This window comes from Tursiops truncatus, chromosome 1 (genome assembly GCF_011762595.2).
Source record: "Tursiops truncatus isolate mTurTru1 chromosome 1, mTurTru1.mat.Y, whole genome shotgun sequence".
NCBI classification, from domain to species: domain Eukaryota; kingdom Metazoa; phylum Chordata; class Mammalia; order Artiodactyla; family Delphinidae; genus Tursiops; species Tursiops truncatus.
The window spans coordinates 26,982,230-26,990,453 of record NC_047034.1 but is presented as its reverse complement, the minus strand read 5'-3'; positions in this window follow the sequence as shown (position 1 = coordinate 26,990,453).

Below are 8,224 nucleotides of genomic sequence, written 5' to 3'. Positions count from 1 at the left end.
TATGCAATGTTAAGGATACTGGTTTTGGATTTCCTTTCTAGTTAATCATGCTACCAGATTAATAGGTGAATCAAGTAGAGTTTTGTTTTTTTTTAAAATACGCTTGTCGTAATGATCTACAAACAGGTTACTGGAAGACTAGAAAAAGGTAAACATTTTATTAAAATTATAGAGCTCATATTAAAATGGCTGAAACACTTATTTTTCAGGTAAAACAAAAGTTTTGAACTGTTATCAGAGAAAACAATTGTTTTTTTAACCCAAGAAGTAATAGTACTTAAAAAATCTTGAATCTCCCAAAAGTTTTATCACTAGAACGCAAAACATATAAAAACTTGACTTTAAAAATCCCATTGTACCAGATTAGAATTAAAAAAAAAAAAACTCACCATCTCAAAATTTCCTGTATTGTATGACTACATTTTATTATAAAGCTTAAAACATTCTTTGGTTTCTAGTATAATAAGGGAAACTTTCACATACATCTGTATAGCAAACTCAGATAATTTTAGTTTTAATTTGTAGATATTGATCTAAATTTTTCATTATAATTGTTTCCATGTCTGAAACTTACTGATAAGGTACAGTGAATTGAGTAAGTGTGAATTTTGAAATCCAGGACCGAAGAGCTCAATCCTTCTCTTTAAAGTCATTTGCCATTAAAATGCTAGAGATAATACCATTTTTTTAAAAAAAGCAATAATTTTATTTTTAAAAGCAAATAACTTTTAGGAGTTTCATTTTGGCTACAGTCCAAGTTTACAAAACTGATAGGATTTTTGTCTCTTATGTTAAAAATTTCCTGCCTTTGGCCTGCTGAAACATGGCAAAGTATCTTTTGTATGTGATCCTTTGGTCCAAAATGTAGAACCATTTATCTTTTGACTTTGTCGATGTAGTTACATAGAAACATTTTATGTTTCTAGCCTTCCCCACCCCTCCTTAGATTTTCTTAGTATTATAAAAGGAGAGCTAAAGCAGTCAGATCATACTGATGATGCTGGAGGCTTTTAGAAATATTCATTCATTTACAGAGACATTTTAGAAATTAAACTTTTAGCATTTTGCAAACTGATCCCTTAAAAATCTTTTCTAATTAATTTCTGTAACTTCTTGTGGAAGAAACTGAACTCCAAATTTAAAACATTGTAACAAGGAAGGGTGAGGTCATAGAAATGAAACGATAACTTGAAAAGTTTTTAAGCCCAATTACTTTATAAGTATCTGCTTACACTAAATAATTTGTTGAATTAATTGTCCAGATAATTCAGGCTCATAGAATAGCTTTTTCCTAAAATATTCAGGCTCTTGAAAGAAATCAGGTTTTTTTTTTTTGAGAGAGAAATGAACTATCTAGTTAAGTTTCCTGATTCTATTCTAACATTTACTAATTTACTGTTACTCTTGATCCCTAGGATTAAGTGAGCATGGTACTTTCCTCTGGCTGAAGGGTAGTTTGCAAAACAATTCTGTCAAAACTAAAATGTTTCTTGAAGTTTACAGGCACTTGTCCCCCTTTTCTAATTGTCTTCAGGAATGGGTTTGCAGTTGAGCTTGCATTTTGCTATAGGAGGCAATTCTCTCTAGTTCGTTTGGCAGGAGAGGAGCAAAAACCCAATTTGGCTTTAAAATGTAGCACATTAGTCAGTAACAGTTTCAGTGAGGATATTTAGAGTGGCTTTGAGAGGCCGTGTGACACAGAGAGTCCATTCACCGAAATGACTTATTTACAGTTTATTATAATCTCTGTAGTTAATCATTAAATCAAGTAGCTTTTAGTCAATGTCCATATGCAGGCTTAATATGACTATATAGGAATTTTTAAAAGTCATATTGGCCTAAATACTCAAGTTTGTAAAAAGTATATTTGTAGTTAATATGAAGTGGTACATGGAAAAATGTATTTGAATATTTGTAAACATTTATAGGCTAGATTAACTCTGTTGTTTACATACATAATGCATGTAAGTACAATGATACTGAGGTTGAAAGACTAGCATAGCCTTATTTACGCGTGCTGTGCCCAATCAGAGCTAACTTTTCATATGAGATAGAGCTTAGAAGAATTAACCACGTATAAGTTTAAAATATAGATTACTCAAAATGATGTATAAATAAGGACAGAGTCACCTCTTTTTAAAAAATCATACTTAGTACAGTGTGCACTTCAACTTTGAGGGGATTACTAAACACACTGACACTTACTTGTGTACGTCTATTGCTCTGAAATGATCTGTGATCAAAGTAGGAGCATTTAAGCTTTTAATCTGAACCTTTTAAATTTGTTCTTAAAAACAGACTAAAAATTATATGTATATATGTTTCCTGTGGACCACTTTTTGGAACTGTGTCATGTAAATGAGCTGTTTAGTAACATTGAAGTGACTATTGCATGTTTACTAGACACATCACAACGCTTCCTAGGATGTCTATTTGGATAAGTTCTAGTAAAGCACAATGATACAATAATAGATAATTAAAACATTTAAGAAAAGCATTTATTGCTTGTGAGCCATAGCCACAGAAGTTTGTGGCATCTATTAAAAAAATCCACTTCTTCTCATTTATAACTATTTCTCTGTGTACTTAAAATCCTCATCAAATAGAAAAAATTTGAGCGTAGAACCATATTCCAAGAAAATCTAATTTATAAGGTTATTTCTATAACTGCTTTTGAGAAAGAGGGTCTCTTACATGACAGCAGGGAGAAATGGTATAGGTTTATATTCAAAGCATAGACATTATACACATGCCCTTATTGTAAAATTTAGTATCTCTTCAGAAACCTGAAGATTTTGCAACCAAATAAATGAAAAAGAAACTGAAGGCTGGCGGATGGAATATTCTTTAGGTTTTTATTTTTGTTGAGACTCAAACTAAAATTCATACTTTATAGTCTGTTCTCTGCTTTTCTCAGTGTCCTTTTATTAATTATAAGAGGGTAAATTTTATGCATTGAGTGATTTTTGATACCATTGCACAATGGAATTTTTCAACCAAGTTGTTTTTGTGTGTGAATTTCTACCATTTTGAAAAATTGAAATAAATTTGAATGAAAACTACATTTGAGCTTGGCCCTATTTACCAGTCTGCACCAGCAAACCACATACATATATCCAGTCAGTGAGTCCGAAGCCTGCGGGCCAAGGAGCTGAGGCATTTCCAGGTGCTCCTTTTAATAAACCACGTTGAACTCAATGAAATCCTTGGGTTAAGAGAAAAAAAATGAAAGGATATGTTGAGGCACAATGACGTTTTGTTTTTCACACTACGTGTGAAGTCTAGAAAACGTGGTAATTTCTCACATTCTATTTATATGTTATTTTACTTGAGGGATGCCTCAAAGCAGTAGTAGAATCTCTTATGTGCAAAAGGGGGAGGGAGGGCGGGTTTGTCATCGTTTATTCAATTTGCTTTGTAAAGGTGCTTATCTTGCAGTAAAAAATAATACTTTAGTCAAAATACAGGCAGTTTGAAGGCTTGACCAGCATGGAAGAATTTTAAATGATTGAAGTGTTTCTGTTTAAAAGTCAGTCAAACAACGCCCTCGAACTATGAGGCAATCAATCCTCGTATTGTTATCCTTATTTAATAATACATATATAATTTTTTTCTCTCTCCAAAAATAACATAATTCTTAAGCCTTATAAACAAAAACAATTCCCAGCTTACATCTGTATCCCGAATTTTAAAATTTGCATTCTGGACTGGTTGCTTTTGAAATAATGAGTTAATTTTGTTATTCAAATTGCAAAAATCTAATGGCCAGAATGGCCCAATTATTCCCCATTATTTGAAGACCTATATTGTGTGTCTGATATTCTCCCCTTACAAATTGCTGTATCACATGTTCTTCCTAGAAACCACAAAAACTTAGAGCTGGAAGGGGCAAAAGTGACTTCCAGTTTATTCATCCTAAAAGTGGAAGAGCAGGTCCAGGGCAAGGCATAAGGGAAGGGAAGAGGTCCAAGGCATTCTGCAAACGTTTCATACATTACCCAAACCTTTAGGTATCTATCATTTCAGACATGAGGGTTTTTTTTCTGTTTAGAGGCACATGGAAGTTGAATTCCTTGTTCGGGGCACATCTTTGATCAAGTCTGTATCTGAAATCAACATTCTGGTTATGCCCAAATGGTAAAGTTTGCAATATGTAAATATATATTTACCATGATTGCACTTACTATTGTCTGATATATACATTTACAAGTTGAACCAAAGATTGGAATTATGCTGTTGAATATTTCTCTTCCTGACTTGGATCCTATCAACTATTAAAAGAATTATCACAGCAGAACACTCTCTCCTGTGAGTGAGAAAGGCATGTTTAGGCCCATCTACCTCGGGGTCCCCAGAGCTGAGACCCTGGCTGGATTCTACTAACTGACACGCTCTCCCTCTCTGCTCCCAGCCATGAAAGGGTTGCTTAGGTTTCCAAATATGTTACTAGTTCAACCACAACGAGGCACTGCTACTTGCAGGCTAGTAACTGCAGGGCTGACAGAGCTGTTGCTGGACGTGCTAAAGGGAGAGAAGAAACACGGATGCATGGCAGAGGGTGGCAGCCAAGACAGGAACCTCAAAACCTGTTTGCTGCTAAAAGGGGAAAATTGAATAACTTTCCACGTAATCTGAAAACTGGCCTTGGTTACTTGGAATGTTTCTAACCCCCTTCTCTCAGTATCATCTGCTTGAGAGAAAGGAGGTTCAAGAGAAAGTTAGGGAAGGTCTACTAACTCGCCACTGGAGGAACCCCACCCTGACACCTTCATTTCTCCTCTTGTAAGAAAGACCAGAAAAATAATGCCCTTCTCATCTTCTTTCTTAGAATAGTGTGAAAATGAATTTGCAAAAGCATTAAGCTCTCAGCAGAAAAGTGCTATGTACATTTGCAGTGACCTCACTATTATAATGATTATTATTTTCACACCAAGATGAAGTTTCTCCTTATCGTAAAGACTTCTTACCAACGTGGGTTTTTTTTAATGTGAATTTTTATGATTTAAATTCATCGAGCACTAACAGATTCAACTTCATCTCAGTTTTAAGCAGGCCCTGAGGAAAGCAATTTCTACATGAAATGTGAAAGTCCAAGTACCATAGGAATGAAAAAGATCCTACAGTCTCAGGTAGGTCTGTACGTCTGTACATGTTTAGGTACGTACAAACCTTATAGAACTTACATCATACTTTTGGTTCTTTTTGACGAATCTCCCAAAGTCCTTTCAGCTCTCTTTCTGATTAGTCCAAAAACCTAAGCTGGACACATATTTTTTCTCTTAAGGCTGGAGAGACCAAGACCGAAAGCTTCAGCCTATGTTTAATCTGGCATCATAATATAAAAAACAGTATGATTAATATATATAATGATAACGAACAAGCACAGCTCCCCAGAGAAGCACACATATTAAAATGATTTATCAGAGATTTAAATGAGTTACTCCGTTCTCACCAGGAGAAGGTGGCACATGCCAGATCAGAGCTCAGAGCATCTCCATCTCAGGCCTCACATCACCGATGTGCTATTTTATGTGTTAGAGCCATGTTATGGTACACTGCAAATCTATGGGCAAATTGCATCATAGCAAATACATCCATTTGGAGGAAGAGGCACCTGGTGAAAGTCCACGACTCGATGGAATGCAACGCTCTGTTCCTTATAAGGAAACTTTGAGTAAATATTGCCCCGATCAAGCTTACGATCCAACTTTTCCTCGTAACAGGCTTCAAACTCCCCATTCAGTGAGTCCACTATGCTCTTTGATGCAATGCCACTTCACAAAAGCATTCGTGCCACAGTCATCTGGTTTTCTTTTCCTTCTTGCTCTCCTTGATATAATGACACAAATCTCCCTTTTTATTTTATAATTTTCAAGGATTTTTTACAAGGCAATGAATGACTTCAACAGTATGCGTTTGGTAAAATAGTCCTTTTGGTTGCTATATTTAAGAGTTTTGTTTTTAAAAAGTTAAAAAACAACAACAAGAAGCAAAAACAAACACCCCCCCCCCACCTCCCTTTGCTTGGTGCCATAGACAAGAGTCCAAAGGACATTAGCTGCTCCATTGCACACATTGGAAGGGAGAGTTTGCTGTGAGCTCAGTCCTTCTAATAGACTGGCAATTTTGTAAAAGGTTTAGAGGGTTTTGTTTAACCATTTCTGCATGTGTTTTTAATGAGCTCGTGACGGTTGATAACAAAGGCCAGGTTGTGTGTGTGTTTTGCAGCATTTTCTGACCTGATCCCTCCCTGCTGACCAGAGGAATGGGCACCTGTGCTCCTCTGCTGGCTCACCTATGGGAGTCAAGGTGGTGGGCCCATCTCCGGCCTGTCTTCATGCCAGGGATGAATCATGCGGTAGGCAGAGCGGAAGGAGTCTCTTTGTTGACAGCTTTCCATCTGGACTTTGGATACGGCTGATTGTTCGCGTAGCGCGTGCGTTAGCTGGAAGGGGCTATGAGAGTCAGCTCCTCCAGAAGGGATCGGGAGTGTGTAAAACATCAGCAAGCCGCGGCCCAGGATTTCACTCGCAAAGCTCAGAGGAGCGTGTCCGTCCCTGAATCTCAGGTCCCTGGTTTGTGAATGTGGATGACTGCCGCCTGGACAAGCCAGCATTTCATAGTCAATAGGGTCGTTTATAGCCTCATTCAGATAATCCGACTGGAGTACACCTGAATAAATACATCAAGCTCAGGTGGCTAAAAGTAACCCCCTCTGAGTTTAATAATTAAAATAGAGCTATTCAGATGAACTTCAGTTTGTCATGTATAAATGTAAGAAGCTCCGTTAAGGATGGTGTTTTGTGATTCATATAGGAATATGATGGATGTATGATACGTTTTCCACAGCTATTTAAGAAAAAAAGATTATCTTAGTCATGGGGTAAAGTTATGTGATGCATTGCACCATCCAGGCTGTGTCTGGACCAGTACAGATTTTTTTTTTTTTTTTTTTGTGAAAGATTACTTCTTGGCAAACTAGATATGCAAACGCCAGAATACAGTAAAACCACATTTAATTGGACCTACTTGCCAACTTCTTGAACACAGCTTGGATTATTCCACTGGAGGCTGCTTCTGTTAAAAGCTGGGGGAGGAGGAAGTGGCATATTGACAAGGCTTCAGATCACTTTTTTTCACTCGGAGTACAATTATGCAATGAGCCAAGTTTGGAAGTATTTTACTATGTTTAATAATTATTATTAAAGATATTGTAAAACATATGCATTTGTTAAGTGGAATGTAATGGGAGTAAAATCATGTCATAAATTTTACTTTGGATTTATTTTCCTATTTTGTTTTTTATTTGACTGCCTTCCAAATTGATTCTAGCCAAAACTATGCACTCTAATACATATCGTACTTGATATTAAAGTGAGAATATGAGTAATTTATAGAACCCGAGTGAGAACAGTTTTCTCCTCTAGGCCAGCCTATATGGAATTGCCACCTCTGTTCAGGTAGCAGCTGACACACAAACCATACACAGAGAGGGGAATAATAGGGATTGAGAAATCCTGCACATTCTTCTCCGCATAGAAGCTCCAAACCCCACATGTCCTGGGCATATCTATTGTTCAATAGGATACCAGGGCCAAGGAGAAGGATAACTATTTCTGTGTGTGTGTGTGTGTGTGTGTGTGTGTGTGTGTGTGTGTGTGTGTGTGTATGTGAGTCTAGAAGAATCAGACTCATCTCTGGAGATGTGAGTGGGGATTCACTGACGATTCCTAATTCTACTCAGGTGAGTTTTGGCTTCAGGTGATGCTAAATTACACCGTCATCCCTAACTTAGAAAGCTGAGAAGGCATGGCATCAGTTTCACGTCTTGAGCTTAAACAAATTTATATTGTCTTTACAGTCTCTTTTTCGAGGGAAAAAAGTGCCCCTGGAATTGCACTTCTTAATCCGAACAAAAGTGTCATCTCCAATGATTGGCAAGACATGCTGCCTTTGCACTGAACTCCACCTGCTCTGTGAAAACCCCACGGTTTTCTCACGACCCCACTCAAGCTGCTTAGCAATTGGGCCCTCGCTTCCCAGTGTGGTGATGCGTCAGGCTGTCTTCTGTTTGCCCCGCGGGTTCATTGTTTTCTCTGCCGCCACAGGGAGCGACCAGGGAAGGAAGGGAGGGGAGACAGACTGACCTTCGCAGCCAGCCCGCCGCCCCTGCACTTCCCCCGGGCAGGAATTCTCGGCGTCTCCCTGGGTGTGTTCTGAACGC